This window comes from Garra rufa, chromosome 22, assembly GCF_049309525.1.
Source record: "Garra rufa chromosome 22, GarRuf1.0, whole genome shotgun sequence".
NCBI classification, from domain to species: Eukaryota; Metazoa; Chordata; class Actinopteri; order Cypriniformes; family Cyprinidae; genus Garra; species Garra rufa.
This window is the reverse complement of record NC_133382.1, coordinates 11312030-11328149: the sequence shown is the minus strand read 5'-3', so window position 1 is coordinate 11328149 and position 16120 is coordinate 11312030. Positions and strand designations below refer to the sequence as shown.

The following is a 16120-nucleotide window of genomic DNA, read 5'->3' as shown; positions in this document are numbered from 1 at the left end:
GGAAAGGCACCCGACGAGTCTTCTTCGCAAAGGCCGTACAAGTTTTTTTTGGCTCAGGCAAAAGAGCCTTCCAGAAGTCTGCCCTGGCAGCGGTGGGATACGAAACCCACGCCCCCGAAGAGACTGGAGCCTTAATCCAGCGCCTTAGACCGCTCGGCCACGCTACCCTGTGCGGCCTCTTCCCCCCCGCTGCTTTCCGCCAATTTTTTTTCTTGTCGCGCTTCGCCACAAGCTGATGCCTTGTAATTTGCCGCCGTAAAGGCATCCTTTATACAGGGGTATGCAGTCCTACTCCTGGTGGCCCCCTTCCTGCGGAGTGGAGGTCCATCTCTGATCAAGCACACCTGAATCCGCTAATCAAGGCCTTTGGGGCTTATGTGAAAACGGCAGCCAGCGGTGTTGAATTTAAACTCAAAATGATCAGGCAGCTGTTATTTCACCCAAAACTTTCCATGAGCGACATTGGCTGTCTCCATTCTTGTAGACTACTCATTGTTTTTCGCTATTATATTTTTCAAATTCGTTGAATTGTTTGTTTGTTTTTTTAAAGCACCTCTCCTATGATTGTAAATTACTGGTGTGCCTCTGTTGGGATGGAGCAGAGGCTGGGTCAAGCTTCCAGCACTGACTTTGCTAAATGGAAAAGGAAGCGAAAGCGGCTGAGTTTGGATGAGCACGCAGCGTCACTTCTCCAGTCGCAGCAGCCTCAGGAGCTTTCCAAAAGACTGCCCTGGCAGCGGTGGGATTCGAACCCACGCCCCCGAAGAGACTGGAGCCTTAATCCAGCGCCTTAGACCGCTCGGCCACGCTACCCTGTGCGGCCTCTTCCCCCCCGCTGCTTTCCGCCAATTTTTTTTCTTGTCGCGCTTCGCCACAAGCTGATGCCTTGTAATTTGCCGCCGTAAAGGCATCCTTTATACAGGGGTATGCAGTCCTACTCCTGGTGGCCCCCTTCCTGCGGAGTGGAGGTCCATCTCTGATCAAGCACACCTGAATCCGCTAATCAAGGCCTTTGGGGCTTATGTGAAAACGGCAGCCAGCGGTGTTGAATTTAAACTCAAAATGATCAGGCAGCTGTTATTTCACCCAAAACTTTCCATGAGCGACATTGGCTGTCTCCATTCTTGTAGACTACTCATTGTTTTTCGCTATTATATTTTTCAAATTCGTTGAATTGTTTGTTTGTTTTTTTAAAGCACCTCTCCTATGATTGTAAATTACTGGTGTGCCTCTGTTGGGATGGAGCAGAGGCTGGGTCAAGCTTCCAGCACTGACTTTGCTAAATGGAAAAGGAAGCGAAAGCGGCTGAGTTTGGATGAGCACGCAGCGTCACTTCTCCAGTCGCAGCAGCCTCAGGAGCTTTCCAAAAGACTGCCCTGGCAGCGGTGGGATTCGAACCCACGCCCCCGAAGAGACTGGAGCCTTAATCCAGCGCCTTAGACCGCTCGGCCACGCTACCTCGTCGGGTTATCCTCCACGGGTCTCTTCGACAGGTGGAACGGCCTCCCTAATACTGACTCTGCGGAACGGCTGCAGTCTAATCCTGTTTGCGTGAAACAAACCTGCTCCCAAGCGGGTTAGAGGGCCTCCCTGCCTTGGTTAAAATAGCTGCTGGCAGCGGTGGGATTCGAACCCACGCCCCCAAAGAGACTGGAGCCTAAATCCAGCGCCTTAGACCACTCGGCCACGCTACCCTGGAACGCACTCCTTCGTGGGCCCTTTTCTGCCCTCTTTCCCCCCCACAAAGATAGAGGGAACGTCGGCCGCGGGACCTTCTTTGCAAAGCCTGTGGAGCGCGGGCAAGGAAAGTATTTTTGTGCAGGCACAATAGCCTTCCAAAATTCAGCCTTGGCAGCGGTGGGATTCGAACCCACGCCCCCGAAGAGACTGGAGCCTTAATCCAGCGCCTTAGACAGCTCGGCCACGCTACCTCTTGGTGTTGCCTTCCAAGGGTCTCTTCGCCAGGTGGAAAGGCCTCCCTAATACTGACTCTGCGGAACGGCTGCAGTCTAATCCTGTTTGCGTGAAACAAACCCGCTTCCGAGCGCGTTAGAGCTTGCGGATGTTTTGCTACCACAACAAGTCTGAGATGAGTTTGGAAGAACAGAACGACACAAGATGTGATGCAAATCATCAGCAGTTAAGCCTCGAGTAGTCGGTCACCCATGTGGGAAAGACGGGGCCCAGAAGCAGGATTGAGTCAGCCTGCTTTAGCACACAGCCGATCGTCTGTGGGAGAAGACGACGCGTCTTGTCTGACGGGCCTGGCTGCTGCTGCTGCCAAGGTAAGCATACTCTCACAGCATACGTAGGGGCCTCCCGGCCTTGGTTAAAATCACCGATGGCAGCGGTGGGATTCGAACCCACGCCCCCGAAGAGACTGGAGCCTAAATCCAGCGCCTTAGACTCCTCGGCCACGCTACCCTGCAGCGGCTCGCTCCGTGGGCCCTTTTCTGCCCTCTTTCACCCCCACAGCTAGAGGGAAAGGCACCCGACGAGTCTTCTTCGCAAAGGCCGTACAAGTTTTTTTTGGCTCAGGCAAAAGAGCCTTCCACAAGTCTGCCCTGGCAGCGGTGGGATTCGAACCCACGCCCCCGAAGAAACTGGAGCCTTAATCCAGCGCCTTAGACCGCTCGGCCACGCTACCCTGTGGGGCCTCTTCCCCCCCGCTGCTTTCCGCCAATTTTTTTTCTTGTCGCGCTTCGCCACAAGCTGATGCCTTGTAATTTGCCGCCGTAAAGGCATCCTTTATACAGGGGTATGCAGTCCTACTCCTGGTGGCCCCCTTCCTGCGGAGTGGAGGTCCATCTCTGATCAAGCACACCTGAATCCGCTAATCAATTATGTGAAAACGGCAGCCAGCGGTGTTGAATTTAAACTCAAAATGATCAGGCAGCTGTTATTTCACCCAAAACTTTCCATGAGCGACATTGGCTGTCTCCATTCTTGTAGACTACTCATTGTTTTTCGCTATTATATTTTTCAAATTCGTTGAATTGTTTGTTTGTTTTTTTAAAGCACCTCTCCTATGATTGTAAATTACTGGTGTGCCTCTGTTGGGATGGAGCAGAGGCTGGGTCAAGCTTCCAGCACTGACTTTGCTAAATGGAAAAGGAAGCGAAAGCGGCTGAGTTTGGATGAGCACGCAGCGTCACTTCTCCAGTCGCAGCAGCCTCAGGAGCTTTCCAAAAGACTGCCCTGGCAGCGGTGGGATTCGAACCCACGCCCCCGAAGAGACTGGAGCCTTAATCCAGCGCCTTAGACCGCTCGGCCACGCTACCTCGCCGGGTTATGCTCCACGGGTCTCTTCGACAGGTGGAACGGCCTCCCTAATACTGACTCTGCGGAACGGCTGCAGTCTAATCCTGTTTGCGTGAAACAAACCTGCTCCCAAGCGGGTTAGAGGGCCTTGGTTAAAATAGCTGCTGGCAGCGGTGGGATTCGAACCCACACCCCCAAAGAGACTGGAGCCTAAATCCAGCGCCTTAGACCACTCGGCCACGCTACCCTGGAACGCACTCCTTCGTGGGCCCTTTTCTGCCCTCTTTCCCCCCCACAAAGATAGAGGGAAAGTCGGCCGCGGGACCTTCTTTGCAAAGCCTGTGGAGCGCGGGGAAGGAAAGTTTTTTTGTGCAGGCACAATAGCCTTCCAAAATTCAGCCTTGGCAGCGGTGGGATTCGAACCCACGCCTCCGAAGAGACTGGAGCCTTAATCCAGCGCCTTAGACAGCTCGGCCACGCTACCTCTTGGTGTTGCCTTCCAAGGGTCTCTTCGCCAGGTGGAAAGGCCTCCCTAATACTGACTCTGCGGAACGGCTGCAGTCTAATCCTGTTTGCGTGAAACAAACCCGCTTCCGAGCGCGTTAGAGCTTGCGGATGTTTTGCTACCACAACAAGTCTGAGATGAGTTTGGAAGAACAGAACGACACAAGATGTGATGCAAATCATCAGCAGTTAAGCCTCGAGTAGTCGGTCACCCATGTGGGAAAGACGGGGCCCAGAAGCAGGATTGAGTCAGCCTGCTTTAGCACACAGCCGATCGTCTGTGGGAGAAGACGACGCGTCTTGTCTGACGGGCCTGGCTGCTGCTGCTGCCAAGGTAAGCATACTCTCACAGCATACGTAGGGGCCTCCCGGCCTTGGTTAAAATCACCGATGGCAGCGGTGGGATTCGAACCCACGCCCCCGAAGAGACTGGAGCCTAAATCCAGCGCCTTAGACCCCTCGGCCACGCTACCCTGCAGCGGCTCGCTCCGTGGGCCCTTTTCTGCCCTCTTTCACCCCCACAGCTAGAGGGAAAGGCACCCGACGAGTCTTCTTCGCAAAGGCCGTACAAGTTTTTTTTGGCTCAGGCAAAAGAGCCTTCCACAAGTCTGCCCTGGCAGCGGTGGGATTCGAACCCACACCCCCGAAGAGACTGGAGCCTTAATCCAGCGCCTTAGACCGCTCGGCCACGCTACCCTGTGCGGCCTCTTCCCCCCCGCTGCTTTCCGCCAATTTTTTTTCTTGTCGCGCTTCGCCACAAGCTGATGCCTTGTAATTTGCCGCCGTAAAGGCATCCTTTATACAGGGGTATGCAGTCCTACTCCTGGTGGCCCCCTTCCTGCGGAGTGGAGGTCCATCTCTGATCAAGCACACCTGAATCCGCTAATCAAGGCCTTTGGGGCTTATGTGAAAACGGCAGCCAGCGGTGTTGAATTTAAACTCAAAATGATCAGGCAGCTGTTATTTCACCCAAAACTTTCCATGAGCGACATTGGCTGTCTCCATTCTTGTAGACTACTCATTGTTTTTCGCTATTATATTTTTCAAATTCGTTGAATTGTTTGTTTGTTTTTTTAAAGCACCTCTCCTATGATTGTAAATTACTGGTGTGCCTCTGTTGGGATGGAGCAGAGGCTGGGTCAAGCTTCCAGCACTGACTTTGCTAAATGGAAAAGGAAGCGAAAGCGGCTGAGTTTGGATGAGCACGCAGCGTCACTTCTCCAGTCGCAGCAGCCTCAGGAGCTTTCCAAAAGACTGCCCTGGCAGCGGTGGGATTCGAACCCACGCCCCCAAAGAGACTGGAGCCTTAATCCAGCGCCTTAGACCGCTCGGCCACGCTACCTCGTCGGGTTATTCTCCACGGGTCTCTTCGACAGGTGGAACGGCCTCCCTAATACTGACTCTGCGGAACGGCTGCAGTCTAATCCTGTTTGCGTGAAACAAACCTGCTCCCAAGCGGGTTAGAGGGCCTCCCTGCCTTGGTTAAAATAGCTGCTGGCAGCGGTGGGATTCGAACCCACGCCCCCAAAGAGACTGGAGCCTAAATCCAGCGCCTTAGACCACTCGGCCACACTACCCTGGAACGCACTCCTTCGTGGGCCCTTTTCTGCCCTCTTTCCCCCCCACAAAGATAGAGGGAACGTCGGCCGCGGGACCTTCTTTGCAAAGCCTGTGGAGCGCGGGCAAGGAAAGTTTTTTTGTGCAGGCACAATAGCCTTCCAAAATTCAGCCTTGGCAGCGGTGGGATTCGAACCCACGCCCCCGAAGAGACTGGAGCCTTAATCCAGCGCCTTAGACAGCTCGGCCACGCTACCTCTTGGTGTTGCCTTCCAAGGGTCTCTTCGCCAGGTGGAAAGGCCTCCCTAATACTGACTCTGCGGAACGGCTGCAGTCTAATCCTGTTTGCGTGAAACAAACCCGCTTCCGAGCGCGTTAGAGCTTGCGGATGTTTTGCTACCACACAGTGGTGGACGAAGTACACAAATCAAGTACTTGAGTAAAAGTACAGATACGTATAATAGAATATTACTCCAGTAAAAGTAAAAGTACTCCTTTTTCAATTTTACTTGAGTGAAAGTACAAAAGTACTACATTTTTTGTGTACTTAAGTAAAAAAGTCCTGAAATATTTTCCAATTTTATAAAGGCTATAATTTTATATTAGCATATTTTTTTTATAATCCTACTTTATAAGCCTTGAATTTTCCCAAAATAACCACTAGCCTATATGGAGTCAAGATAGATTTTTGTTGTTGATATGGACTACGTTGATGAGAGTGATGTTCACTGTGAAGCTTACAATGCATTGTAACGTTACCTGAGAGAAAACTGATTTGACCATCTCATTTTCACCAGTAAGAAAAGTGTTTTAAAGCTTGTTATTTTGCAGAACGGCACAGTTATGATATGAGAATAAGGCCTGAAGTTAGAAGGAAAATGTAATTATATTTTCATAATATTTTTCTTTTTTCTCAAACATTGTCTGTAGTATAAAAACACCCCTGGCCAAATGCCCCCAGAGGGCATCACTTCCTACTTTGATAATTATGTAGTATAATAAATATTTGGACTTCATATCTGAAAATTACCTCAACTTAGCACCAGCAAGCTTGTTAGCTAGGAAGTTAGCATCAGCTAACAATATTGACTTATTTTCAGTATGGTTATGAATAAACATTTATTTCTGTCAACTAGGCTAGCATCCAAAAATATAAAAAAGTATACCGTTAATAAACAATATAAAAACAGACTTCACATAGGGCTAAATGCGTAGCATTTTAATAAAATGTTAAGGTTACAGGTTATTTAATCTGTTATTTTAATGTTTCGTTTTTTGACCTAAAAAGAGACAATGTTGATGTGTCTGCATCTAATCATTTCAGTGGGCTTAAATACATCACCCTACAGCAGATTTAGTTCGCAAACAACTGACAGTTACAATAATTAATTCTAAAACTCAACATTATATCTTACTTTTCGCAGCATCAGTCGCGCGTGCGCGCTCACATGATCTCCCGGACCGGTTCTTATTTGTGAATTCAGTTGACTGGAGACTCGCTCTAAACGGCTCATTTGAATCAGTGAGTTTGAACAGCTGCAATTGGATCAGTCCAATTCGTGAATGAATCGCTTGTGGCGATTTGCGAACCGATTGAAAAAAATCAGTTTGTTCATGAATCAGACACTGCTTCTGCGTCTCGGAGCACGTGATATATTATAAGGAGTAACGACATGTTTTATGAAATGTAGTGAAGTAAAAAGTACGATCTTATGCTTTGGAATGTAGTGAAGTAAAAGTAAAAGTTACTCAAAATAAAACTACTCCAGTAAAGTACAGATACTTGAAAAATGTACTTAAGTACAGTAACGAATTACAACTACTTCGTTACTGTCCACCACTGCTACCACAACAAGTCTGAGATGAGTTTGGAAGAACAGAACGACACAAGATGTGATGCAAATCATCAGCAGTTAAGCCTCGAGTAGTCGGTCACCCATGTGGGAAAGACGGGGCCCAGAAGCAGGATTGAGTCAGCCTGCTTTAGCACACAGCCGATCGTCTGTGGGAGAAGACGACGCGTCTTGTCTGACGGGCCTGGCTGCTGCTGCTGCCAAGGTAAGCATACTCTCACAGCATACGTAGGGGCCTCCCGGCCTTGGTTAAAATCACCGATGGCAGCGGTGGGATTCGAACCCACGCCCCCGAAGAGACTGGAGCCTAAATCCAGCGCCTTAGACCCCTCGGCCACGCTACCCTGCAGCGGCTCGCTCCGTGGGCCCTTTTCTGCCCTCTTTCACCCCCACAGCTAGAGGGAAAGGCACCCAACGAGTCTTCTTCGCAAAGGCCGTACAAGTTTTTTTTGGCTCAGGCAAAAGAGCCTTCCACAAGTCTGCCCTGGCAGCGGTGGGATTCGAACCCACGCCCCCGAAGAGACTGGAGCCTTAATCCAGCGCCTTAGACCGCTCGGCCACGCTACCCTGTGCGGCCTCTTCCCCCCCGCTGCTTTCCGCCAATTTTTTTTCTTGTCGCGCTTCGCCACAAGCTGATGCCTTGTAATTTGCCGCCGTAAAGGCATCCTTTATACAGGGGTATGCAGTCCTACTCCTGGTGGCCCCCTTCCTGCGGAGTGGAGGTCCATCTCTGATCAAGCACACCTGAATCCGCTAATCAAGGCCTTTGGGGCTTATGTGAAAACGGCAGCCAGCGGTGTTGAATTTAAACTCAAAATGATCAGGCAGCTGTTATTTCACCCAAAACTTTCCATGAGCGACATTGGCTGTCTCCATTCTTGTAGACTACTCATTGTTTTTCGCTATTATATTTTTCAAATTCGTTGAATTGTTTGTTTGTTTTTTTAAAGCACCTCTCCTATGATTGTAAATTACTGGTGTGCCTCTGTTGGGATGCAGCAGAGGCTGGGTCAAGCTTCCAGCACTGACTTTGCTAAATGGAAAAGGAAGCGAAAGCGGCTGAGTTTGGATGAGCACGCAGCGTCACTTCTCCAGTCGCAGCAGCCTCAGGAGCTTTCCAAAAGACTGCCCTGGCAGCGGTGGGATTCGAACCCACGCCCCCGAAGAGACTGGAGCCTTAATCCAGCGCCTTAGACCGCTCGGCCACGCTACCTCGTCGGGTTATCCTCCACGGGTCTCTTCGACAGGTGGAACGGCCTCCCTAATACTGACTCTGCGGAACGGCTGCAGTCTAATCCTGTTTGCGTGAAACAAACCTGCTCCCAAGCGGGTTAGAGGGCCTCCCTGCCTTGGTTAAAATAGCTGCTGGCAGCGGTGGGATTCGAACCCACGCCCCCCAAAGAGACTGGAGCCTAAATCCAGCGCCTTAGACCACTCGGCCACGCTACCCTGGAACGCACTCCTTCGTGGGCCCTTTTCTGCCCTCTTTCCCCCCCACAAAGATAGAGGGAACGTCGGCCGCGGGACCTTCTTTGCAAAGCCTGTGGAGCGCGGGCAAGGAAAGTTTTTTTGTGCAGGCACAATAGCCTTCCAAAATTCAGCCTTGGCAGCGGTGGGATTCGAACCCACGCCCCCGAAGAGACTGGAGCCTTAATCCAGCGCCTTAGACAGCTCGGCCACGCTACCTCTTGGTGTTGCCTTCCAAGGGTCTCTTCGCCAGGTGGAAAGGCCTCCCTAATACTGACTCTGCGGAACGGCTGCAGTCTAATCCTGTTTGCGTGAAACAAACCCGCTTCCGAGCGCGTTAGAGCTTGCGGATGTTTTGCTACCACAACAAGTCTGAGATGAGTTTGGAAGAACAGAACGACACAAGATGTGATGCAAATCATCAGCAGTTAAGCCTCGAGTAGTCGGTCACCCATGTGGGAAAGACGGGGCCCAGAAGCAGGATTGAGTCAGCCTGCTTTAGCACACAGCCGATCGTCTGTGGGAGAAGACGACGCGTCTTGTCTGACGGGCCTGGCTGCTGCTGCTGCCAAGGTAAGCATACTCTCACAGCATACGTAGGGGCCTCCCGGCCTTGGTTAAAATCACCGATGGCAGCGGTGGGATTCGAACCCTCGCCCCCGAAGAGACTGGAGCCTAAATCCAGCGCCTTAGACCCCTCGGCCACGCTACCCTGCAGCGGCTCGCTCCGTGGGCCCTTTTCTGCCCTCTTTCACCCCCACAGCTAGAGGGAAAGGCACCCGACGAGTCTTCTTCGCAAAGGCCGTACAAGTTTTTTTTGGCTCAGGCAAAAGAGCCTTCCACAAGTCTGCCCTGGCAGCGGTGGGATTCGAACCCACGCCCCCGAAGAGACTGGAGCCTTAATCCAGCGCCTTAGACCGCTCGGCCACGCTACCCTGTGCGGACTCTTCCCCCCCCCCGCTGCTTTCCGCCAATTTTTTTTCTTGTCGCGCTTCGCCACAAGCTGATGCCTTGTAATTTGCCGCCGTAAAGGCATCCTTTATACAGGGGTATGCAGTCCTACTCCTGGTGGCCCCCTTCCTGCGGAGTGGAGGTCCATCTCTGATCAAGCACACCTGAATCCGCTAATCAAGGCCTTTGGGGCTTATGTGAAAACGGCAGCCAGCGGTGTTGAATTTAAACTCAAAATGATCAGGCAGCTGTTATTTCACCCAAAACTTTCCATGAGCGACATTGGCTGTCTCCATTCTTGTAGACTACTCATTGTTTTTCGCTATTATATTTTTCAAATTCGTTGAATTGTTTGTTTTTTTAAAGCACCTCTCCTATGATTGTAAATTACTGGTGTGCCTCTGTTGGGATGGAGCAGAGGCTGGGTCAAGCTTCCAGCACTGACTTTGCTAAATGGAAAAGGAAGCGAAAGCGGCTGAGTTTGGATGAGCACGCAGCGTCACTTCTCCAGTCGCAGCAGCCTCAGGAGCTTTCCAAAAGACTGCCCTGGCAGCGGTGGGATTCGAACCCACGCCCCCGAAGAGACTGGAGCCTTAATCCAGCGCCTTAGACCGCTCGGCCACGCTACCTCGTCGGGTTATGCTCCACGGGTCTCTTCGACAGGTGGAACGGCCTCCCTAATACTGACTCTGCGGAACGGCTGCAGTCTAATCCTGTTTGCGTGAAACAAACCTGCTCCCAAGCGGGTTAGAGGGCCTTGGTTAAAATAGCTGCTGGCAGCGGTGGGATTCGAACCCACGCCCCCAAAGAGACTGGAGCCTAAATCCAGCGCCTTAGACCACTCGGCCACGCTACCCTGGAACGCACTCCTTCGTGGGCCCTTTTCTGCCCTCTTTCCCCCCCACAAAGATAGAGGGAACGTCGGCCGCGGGACCTTCTTTGCAAAGCCTGCGGAGCGCGGGCAAGGAAAGTTTTTTTGTGCAGGCACAATAGCCTTCCAAAATTCAGCCTTGGCAGCGGTGGGATTCGAACCCACGCCCCCGAAGAGACTGGAGCCTTAATCCAGCGCCTTAGACAGCTCGGCCACGCTACCTCTTGGTGTTGCCTTCCAAGGGTCTCTTCGCCAGGTGGAAAGGCCTCCCTAATACTGACTCTGCGGAACGGCTGCAGTCTAATCCTGTTTGCGTGAAACAAACCTGCTCCCAAGCGGGTTAGAGGGCCTCCCTGCCTTGGTTAAAATAGCTGCTGGCAGCGGTGGGATTCGAACCCACGCCCCCAAAGAGACTGGAGCCTAAATCCAGCGCCTTAGACCACTCGGCCACGCTACCCTGGAACGCACTCCTTCGTGGGCCCTTTTCTGCCCTCTTTCCCCCCCACAAAGATAGAGGGAACTTCGGCCGCGGGACCTTCTTTGCAAAGCCTGTGGAGCGCGGGCAAGGAAAGTTTTTTTGTGCAGGCACAATAGCCTTCCAAAATTCAGCCTTGGCAGCGGTGGGATTCGAACCCACGCCCCCGAAGAGACTGGAGCCTTAATCCAGCGCCTTAGACAGCTCGGCCACGCTACCTCTTGGTGTTGCCTTCCAAGGGTCTCTTCGCCAGGTGGAAAGGCCTCCCTAATACTGACTCTGCGGAACGGCTGCAGTCTAATCCTGTTTGCGTGAAACAAACCCGCTTCCGAGCGCGTTAGAGCTTGCGGATGTTTTGCTACCACAACAAGTCTGAGATGAGTTTGGAAGAACAGAACGACACAAGATGTGATGCAAATCATCAGCAGTTAAGCCTCGAGTAGTCGGTCACCCATGTGGGAAAGACGGGGCCCAGAAGCAGGATTGAGTCAGCCTGCTTTAGCACACAGCCGATCGTCTGTGGGAGAAGACGACGCGTCTTGTCTGACGGGCCTGGCTGCTGCTGCTGCCAAGGTAAGCATACTCTCACAGCATACGTAGGGGCCTCCCGGCCTTGGTTAAAATCACCGATGGCAGCGGTGGGATTCGAACCCACGCCCCCGAAGAGACTGGAGCCTAAATCCAGCGCCTTAGACCCCTCGGCCACGCTACCCTGCAGCGGCTCGCTCCGTGGGCCCTTTTCTGCCCTCTTTCACCCCCACAGCTAGAGGGAAAGGCACCCGACGAGTCTTCTTCGCAAAGGCCGTACAAGTTTTTTTTGGCTCAGGCAAAAGAGCCTTCCACAAGTCTGCCCTGGCAGCGGTGGGATTCGAACCCACGCCCCGGAAGAGACTGGAGCCTTAATCCAGCGCCTTAGACCGCTCGGCCACGCTACCCTGTGCGGCCTCTTCCCCCCCGCTGCTTTCCGCCAATTTTTTTTCTTGTCGCGCTTCGCCACAAGCTGATGCCTTGTAATTTGCCGCCGTAAAGGCATCCTTTATACAGGGGTATGCAGTCCTACTCCTGGTGGCCCCCTTCCTGCGGAGTGGAGGTCCATCTCTGATCAAGCACACCTGAATCCGCTAATCAAGGCCTTTGGGGCTTATGTGAAAACGGCAGCCAGCGGTGTTGAATTTAAACTCAAAATGATCAGGCAGCTGTTATTTCACCCAAAACTTTCCATGAGCGACATTGGCTGTCTCCATTCTTGTAGACTACTCATTGTTTTTCGCTATTATATTTTTCAAATTCGTTGAATTGTTTGTTTGTTTTTTTAAAGCACCTCTCCTATGATTGTAAATTACTGGTGTGCCTCTGTTGGGATGGAGCAGAGGCTGGGTCAAGCTTCCAGCACTGACTTTGCTAAATGGAAAAGGAAGCGAAAGCGGCTGAGTTTGGATGAGCACGCAGCGTCACTTCTCCAGTCGCAGCAGCCTCAGGAGCTTTCCAAAAGACTGCCCTGGCAGCGGTGGGATTCGAACCCACGCCCCCGAAGTGACTGGAGCCTTAATCCAGCGCCTTAGACCGCTCGGCCACGCTACCTCGTCGGGTTATGCTCCACGGGTCTCTTCGACAGGTGGAACGGCCTCCCTAATACTGACTCTGCGGAACGGCTGCAGTCTAATCCTGTTTGCGTGAAACAAACCTGCTCCCAAGCGGGTTAGAGGGCCTCCCTGCCTTGGTTAAAATAGCTGCTGGCAGCGGTGGGATTCGAACCCACGCCCCCAAAGAGACTGGAGCCTAAATCCAGCGCCTTAGACCACTCGGCCACGCTACCCTGGAACGCACTCCTTCGTGGGCCCTTTTCTGCCCTCTTTCCCCCCCACAAAGATAGAGGGAAGGTCGGCCGCGGGACCTTCTTTGCAAAGCCTGTGGAGCGCGGGCAAGGAAAGTTTTTTTGTGCAGGCACAATAGCCTTCCAAAATTCAGCCTTGGCAGCGGTGGGATTCGAACCCACGCCCCCGAAGAGACTGGAGCCTTAATCCAGCGCCTTAGACAGCTCGGCCACGCTACCTCTTGGTGTTGCCTTCCAAGGGTCTCTTCGCCAGGTGGAAAGGCCTCCCTAATACTGACTCTGCGGAACGGCTGCAGTCTAATCCTGTTTGCGTGAAACAAACCCGCTTCCGAGCGCGTTAGAGCTTGCGGATGTTTTGCTACCACAACAAGTCTGAGATGAGTTTGGAAGAACAGAACGACACAAGATGTGATGCAAATCATCAGCAGTTAAGCCTCGAGTAGTCGGTCACCCATGTGGGAAAGACGGGGCCCAGAAGCAGGATTGAGTCAGCCTGCTTTAGCACACAGCCGATCGTCTGTGGGAGAAGACGACGCGTCTTGTCTGACGGGCCTGGCTGCTGCTGCTGCCAAGGTAAGCATACTCTCACAGCATACGTAGGGGCCTCCCGGCCTTGGTTAAAATCACCGATGGCAGCGGTGGGATTCGAACCCTCGCCCCCGAAGAGACTGGAGCCTAAATCCAGCGCCTTAGACCCCTCGGCCACGCTACCCTGCAGCGGCTTGCTCCGTGGGCCCTTTTCTGCCCTCTTTCACCCCCACAGCTAGAGGGAAAGGCACCCGACGAGTCTTCTTCGCAAAGGCCGTACAAGTTTTTTTTGGCTCAGGCAAAAGAGCCTTCCACAAGTCTGCCCTGGCAGCGGTGGGATTCGAACCCACGCCCCCGAAGAGACTGGAGCCTTAATCCAGCGCCTTAGACCGCTCGGCCACGCTACCCTGTGCGGACTCTTCCCCCCCCCGCTGCTTTCCGCCAATTTTTTTTCTTGTCGCGCTTCGCCACAAGCTGATGCCTTGTAATTTGCCGCCGTAAAGGCATCCTTTATACAGGGGTATGCAGTCCTACTCCTGGTGGCCCCCTTCCTGCGGAGTGGAGGTCCATCTCTGATCAAGCACACCTGAATCCGCTAATCAAGGCCTTTGGGGCTTATGTGAAAACGGCAGCCAGCGGTGTTGAATTTAAACTCAAAATGATCAGGCAGCTGTTATTTCACCCAAAACTTTCCATGAGCGACATTGGCTGTCTCCATTCTTGTAGACTACTCATTGTTTTTCGCTATTATATTTTTCAAATTCGTTGAATTGTTTGTTTGTTTTTTTAAAGCACCTCTCCTATGATTGTAAATTACTGGTGTGCCTCTGTTGGGATGGAGCAGAGGCTGGGTCAAGCTTCCAGCACTGACTTTGCTAAATGGAAAAGGAAGCGAAAGCGGCTGAGTTTGGATGAGCACGCAGCGTCACTTCTCCAGTCGCAGCAGCCTCAGGAGCTTTCCAAAAGACTGCCCTGGCAGCGGTGGGATTCGAACCCACGCCCCCGAAGAGACTGGAGCCTTAATCCAGCGCCTTAGACCGCTCGGCCACGCTACCTCGTCGGGTTATGCTCCACGGGTCTCTTCGACAGGTGGAACGGCCTCCCTAATACTGACTCTGCGGAACGGCTGCAGTCTAATCCTGTTTGCGTGAAACAAACCTGCTCCCAAGCGGGTTAGAGGGCCTCCCTGCCTTGGTTAAAATAGCTGCTGGCAGCGGTGGGATTCGAACCCACGCCCCCAAAGAGACTGGAGCCTAAATCCAGCGCCTTAGACCACTCGGCCACGCTAAACTATAAACTCCTTCGTGGGCCCTTTTCTGCCCTCTTTCCCCCCCACAAAGATAGAGGGAACGTCGGCCGCGGGACCTTCTTTGCAAAGCCTGTGGAGCGCGGGCAAGGAAAGTTTTTTTGTGCAGGCACAATAGCCTTCCAAAATTCAGCCTTGGCAGCGGTGGGATTCGAACCCACGCCCCCGAAGAGACTGGAGCCTTAATCCAGCGCCTTAGACAGCTCGGCCACGCTACCTCTTGGTGTTGCCTTCCAAGGGTCTCTTCGCCAGGTGGAAAGGCCTCCCTAATACTGACTCTGCGGAACGGCTGCAGTCTAATCCTGTTTGCGTGAAACAAACCCGCTTCCGAGCGCGTTAGAGCTTGCGGATGTTTTGCTACCACAACAAGTCTGAGATGAGTGTGGAAGAACAGAACGACACAAGATGTGATGCAAATCATCAGCAGTTAAGCCTCGAGTAGTCGGTCACCCATGTGGGAAAGACGGGGCCCAGAAGCAGGATTGAGTCAGCCTGCTTTAGCACACAGCCGATCGTCTGTGGGAGAAGACGACGCGTCTTGTCTGACGGGCCTGGCTGCTGCTGCTGCCAAGGTAAGCATACTCTCACAGCTTACGTAGGGGCCTCCCGGCCTTGGTTAAAATCACCGATGGCAGCGGTGGGATTCGAACCCACGCCCCCGAAGAGACTGGAGCCTAAATCCAGCGCCTTAGACCCCTCGGCCACGCTACCCTGCAGCGGCTCGCTCCGTGGGCCCTTTTCTGCCCTCTTTCACCCCCACAGCTAGAGGGAAAGGCACCCGACGAGTCTTCTTCGCAAAGGCCGTACAAGTTTTTTTTGGCTCAGGCAAAAGAGCCTTCCACAAGTCTGCCCTGGCAGCGGTGGGATTCTACCCCACGCCCCCGAAGAGACTGGAGCCTTAATCCATGCGCCTTAGACCGCTCGGCCACGCTACCCTGTGCAGCCTCTTCCCCCCCGCTGCTTTCCGCCAATTTTTTTTCTTGTCGCGATTCGCCACAAGCTGATGCCTTGTAATTTGCCGCCGTAAAGGCATCCTTTATACAGGGGTATGCAGTCCTACTCCTGGTGGCCCCCTTCCTGCGGAGTGGAGGTCCATCTCTGATCAAGCACACCTGAATCCGCTAATCAAGGCCTTTGGGGCTTATGTGAAAACGGCAGCCAGCGGTGTTGAATTTAAACTCAAAATGATCAGGCAGCTGTTATTTCACCCAAAACTTTCCATGAGCGACATTGGCTGTCTCCATTCTTGTAGACTACTCATTGTTTTTCGCTATTATATTTTTCAAATTCGTTGAATTGTTTGTTTGTTTTTTTAAAGCACCTCTCCTATGATTGTAAATTACTGGTGTGCCTCTGTTGGGATGGAGCAGAGGCTGGGTCAAGCTTCCAGCACTGACTTTGCTAAATGGAAAAGGAAGCGAAAGCGGCTGAGTTTGGATGAGCACGCAGCGTCACTTCTCCAGTCGCAGCAGCCTCAGGAGCTTTCCAAAAGACTGCCCTGGCAGCGGTGGGA

General features: G+C 52.6%; 39 non-coding genes across 39 annotated transcripts in view; all 39 read right to left on the bottom strand.

Moving 5' to 3' along the window:
- Nucleotides 1-84: 84 nt before the first annotated feature.
- trnal-aag (transfer RNA leucine (anticodon AAG)) lies at nt 85-167 on the bottom strand. Its single transcript has one exon. It is a non-coding gene; the product is annotated as a tRNA-Leu (tRNA).
- Nucleotides 168-731: 564 nt separating this feature from the next.
- trnal-aag (transfer RNA leucine (anticodon AAG)) lies at nt 732-813 on the bottom strand. The gene has a single exon. It is a non-coding gene; the product is annotated as a tRNA-Leu (tRNA).
- A 564-nt stretch (nt 814-1377) lies between these two features.
- On the bottom strand, nt 1378-1459 carry trnal-aag (transfer RNA leucine (anticodon AAG)). The gene has a single exon. It is a non-coding gene; the product is annotated as a tRNA-Leu (tRNA).
- A 153-nt stretch (nt 1460-1612) lies between these two features.
- Nucleotides 1613-1694, bottom strand: trnal-uag (transfer RNA leucine (anticodon UAG)). Its single transcript has one exon. It is a non-coding gene; the product is annotated as a tRNA-Leu (tRNA).
- A 155-nt stretch (nt 1695-1849) lies between these two features.
- trnal-aag (transfer RNA leucine (anticodon AAG)) lies at nt 1850-1931 on the bottom strand. The gene has a single exon. It is a non-coding gene; the product is annotated as a tRNA-Leu (tRNA).
- Nucleotides 1932-2342: 411 nt separating this feature from the next.
- On the bottom strand, nt 2343-2424 carry trnal-uag (transfer RNA leucine (anticodon UAG)). Its single transcript has one exon. It is a non-coding gene; the product is annotated as a tRNA-Leu (tRNA).
- Nucleotides 2425-2565: 141 nt separating this feature from the next.
- On the bottom strand, nt 2566-2647 carry trnal-aag (transfer RNA leucine (anticodon AAG)). Its single transcript has one exon. It is a non-coding gene; the product is annotated as a tRNA-Leu (tRNA).
- A 552-nt stretch (nt 2648-3199) lies between these two features.
- Nucleotides 3200-3281, bottom strand: trnal-aag (transfer RNA leucine (anticodon AAG)). The gene has a single exon. It is a non-coding gene; the product is annotated as a tRNA-Leu (tRNA).
- A 145-nt stretch (nt 3282-3426) lies between these two features.
- Nucleotides 3427-3508, bottom strand: trnal-uag (transfer RNA leucine (anticodon UAG)). The gene has a single exon. It is a non-coding gene; the product is annotated as a tRNA-Leu (tRNA).
- Nucleotides 3509-3663: 155 nt separating this feature from the next.
- trnal-aag (transfer RNA leucine (anticodon AAG)) lies at nt 3664-3745 on the bottom strand. The gene has a single exon. It is a non-coding gene; the product is annotated as a tRNA-Leu (tRNA).
- Nucleotides 3746-4156: 411 nt separating this feature from the next.
- Nucleotides 4157-4238, bottom strand: trnal-uag (transfer RNA leucine (anticodon UAG)). The gene has a single exon. It is a non-coding gene; the product is annotated as a tRNA-Leu (tRNA).
- A 141-nt stretch (nt 4239-4379) lies between these two features.
- On the bottom strand, nt 4380-4461 carry trnal-aag (transfer RNA leucine (anticodon AAG)). The gene has a single exon. It is a non-coding gene; the product is annotated as a tRNA-Leu (tRNA).
- A 564-nt stretch (nt 4462-5025) lies between these two features.
- Nucleotides 5026-5107, bottom strand: trnal-aag (transfer RNA leucine (anticodon AAG)). Its single transcript has one exon. It is a non-coding gene; the product is annotated as a tRNA-Leu (tRNA).
- A 153-nt stretch (nt 5108-5260) lies between these two features.
- On the bottom strand, nt 5261-5342 carry trnal-uag (transfer RNA leucine (anticodon UAG)). Its single transcript has one exon. It is a non-coding gene; the product is annotated as a tRNA-Leu (tRNA).
- A 155-nt stretch (nt 5343-5497) lies between these two features.
- Nucleotides 5498-5579, bottom strand: trnal-aag (transfer RNA leucine (anticodon AAG)). Its single transcript has one exon. It is a non-coding gene; the product is annotated as a tRNA-Leu (tRNA).
- A 1858-nt stretch (nt 5580-7437) lies between these two features.
- On the bottom strand, nt 7438-7519 carry trnal-uag (transfer RNA leucine (anticodon UAG)). Its single transcript has one exon. It is a non-coding gene; the product is annotated as a tRNA-Leu (tRNA).
- A 141-nt stretch (nt 7520-7660) lies between these two features.
- trnal-aag (transfer RNA leucine (anticodon AAG)) lies at nt 7661-7742 on the bottom strand. The gene has a single exon. It is a non-coding gene; the product is annotated as a tRNA-Leu (tRNA).
- A 564-nt stretch (nt 7743-8306) lies between these two features.
- trnal-aag (transfer RNA leucine (anticodon AAG)) lies at nt 8307-8388 on the bottom strand. The gene has a single exon. It is a non-coding gene; the product is annotated as a tRNA-Leu (tRNA).
- A 153-nt stretch (nt 8389-8541) lies between these two features.
- On the bottom strand, nt 8542-8624 carry trnal-uag (transfer RNA leucine (anticodon UAG)). Its single transcript has one exon. It is a non-coding gene; the product is annotated as a tRNA-Leu (tRNA).
- Nucleotides 8625-8779: 155 nt separating this feature from the next.
- Nucleotides 8780-8861, bottom strand: trnal-aag (transfer RNA leucine (anticodon AAG)). Its single transcript has one exon. It is a non-coding gene; the product is annotated as a tRNA-Leu (tRNA).
- Nucleotides 8862-9272: 411 nt separating this feature from the next.
- trnal-uag (transfer RNA leucine (anticodon UAG)) lies at nt 9273-9354 on the bottom strand. Its single transcript has one exon. It is a non-coding gene; the product is annotated as a tRNA-Leu (tRNA).
- A 141-nt stretch (nt 9355-9495) lies between these two features.
- Nucleotides 9496-9577, bottom strand: trnal-aag (transfer RNA leucine (anticodon AAG)). Its single transcript has one exon. It is a non-coding gene; the product is annotated as a tRNA-Leu (tRNA).
- A 563-nt stretch (nt 9578-10140) lies between these two features.
- trnal-aag (transfer RNA leucine (anticodon AAG)) lies at nt 10141-10222 on the bottom strand. The gene has a single exon. It is a non-coding gene; the product is annotated as a tRNA-Leu (tRNA).
- A 145-nt stretch (nt 10223-10367) lies between these two features.
- On the bottom strand, nt 10368-10449 carry trnal-uag (transfer RNA leucine (anticodon UAG)). Its single transcript has one exon. It is a non-coding gene; the product is annotated as a tRNA-Leu (tRNA).
- A 155-nt stretch (nt 10450-10604) lies between these two features.
- trnal-aag (transfer RNA leucine (anticodon AAG)) lies at nt 10605-10686 on the bottom strand. Its single transcript has one exon. It is a non-coding gene; the product is annotated as a tRNA-Leu (tRNA).
- A 153-nt stretch (nt 10687-10839) lies between these two features.
- trnal-uag (transfer RNA leucine (anticodon UAG)) lies at nt 10840-10921 on the bottom strand. The gene has a single exon. It is a non-coding gene; the product is annotated as a tRNA-Leu (tRNA).
- A 155-nt stretch (nt 10922-11076) lies between these two features.
- trnal-aag (transfer RNA leucine (anticodon AAG)) lies at nt 11077-11158 on the bottom strand. The gene has a single exon. It is a non-coding gene; the product is annotated as a tRNA-Leu (tRNA).
- Nucleotides 11159-11569: 411 nt separating this feature from the next.
- trnal-uag (transfer RNA leucine (anticodon UAG)) lies at nt 11570-11651 on the bottom strand. The gene has a single exon. It is a non-coding gene; the product is annotated as a tRNA-Leu (tRNA).
- A 141-nt stretch (nt 11652-11792) lies between these two features.
- trnal-aag (transfer RNA leucine (anticodon AAG)) lies at nt 11793-11874 on the bottom strand. Its single transcript has one exon. It is a non-coding gene; the product is annotated as a tRNA-Leu (tRNA).
- Nucleotides 11875-12438: 564 nt separating this feature from the next.
- trnal-aag (transfer RNA leucine (anticodon AAG)) lies at nt 12439-12520 on the bottom strand. The gene has a single exon. It is a non-coding gene; the product is annotated as a tRNA-Leu (tRNA).
- A 153-nt stretch (nt 12521-12673) lies between these two features.
- Nucleotides 12674-12755, bottom strand: trnal-uag (transfer RNA leucine (anticodon UAG)). The gene has a single exon. It is a non-coding gene; the product is annotated as a tRNA-Leu (tRNA).
- Nucleotides 12756-12910: 155 nt separating this feature from the next.
- trnal-aag (transfer RNA leucine (anticodon AAG)) lies at nt 12911-12992 on the bottom strand. The gene has a single exon. It is a non-coding gene; the product is annotated as a tRNA-Leu (tRNA).
- A 411-nt stretch (nt 12993-13403) lies between these two features.
- On the bottom strand, nt 13404-13485 carry trnal-uag (transfer RNA leucine (anticodon UAG)). The gene has a single exon. It is a non-coding gene; the product is annotated as a tRNA-Leu (tRNA).
- Nucleotides 13486-13626: 141 nt separating this feature from the next.
- Nucleotides 13627-13708, bottom strand: trnal-aag (transfer RNA leucine (anticodon AAG)). The gene has a single exon. It is a non-coding gene; the product is annotated as a tRNA-Leu (tRNA).
- Nucleotides 13709-14274: 566 nt separating this feature from the next.
- trnal-aag (transfer RNA leucine (anticodon AAG)) lies at nt 14275-14356 on the bottom strand. The gene has a single exon. It is a non-coding gene; the product is annotated as a tRNA-Leu (tRNA).
- A 153-nt stretch (nt 14357-14509) lies between these two features.
- On the bottom strand, nt 14510-14593 carry trnal-uag (transfer RNA leucine (anticodon UAG)). Its single transcript has one exon. It is a non-coding gene; the product is annotated as a tRNA-Leu (tRNA).
- A 150-nt stretch (nt 14594-14743) lies between these two features.
- Nucleotides 14744-14825, bottom strand: trnal-aag (transfer RNA leucine (anticodon AAG)). The gene has a single exon. It is a non-coding gene; the product is annotated as a tRNA-Leu (tRNA).
- A 411-nt stretch (nt 14826-15236) lies between these two features.
- On the bottom strand, nt 15237-15318 carry trnal-uag (transfer RNA leucine (anticodon UAG)). Its single transcript has one exon. It is a non-coding gene; the product is annotated as a tRNA-Leu (tRNA).
- A 788-nt stretch (nt 15319-16106) lies between these two features.
- The window catches only part of trnal-aag (transfer RNA leucine (anticodon AAG)), an 82-nt gene continuing 68 nt past the window's right edge, over nt 16107-16120 (bottom strand). The window contains exon 1 of the tRNA in view: nt 16107-16120. This exon is cut by the window's right edge and continues 68 nt beyond it. This is a non-coding gene — a tRNA (tRNA-Leu).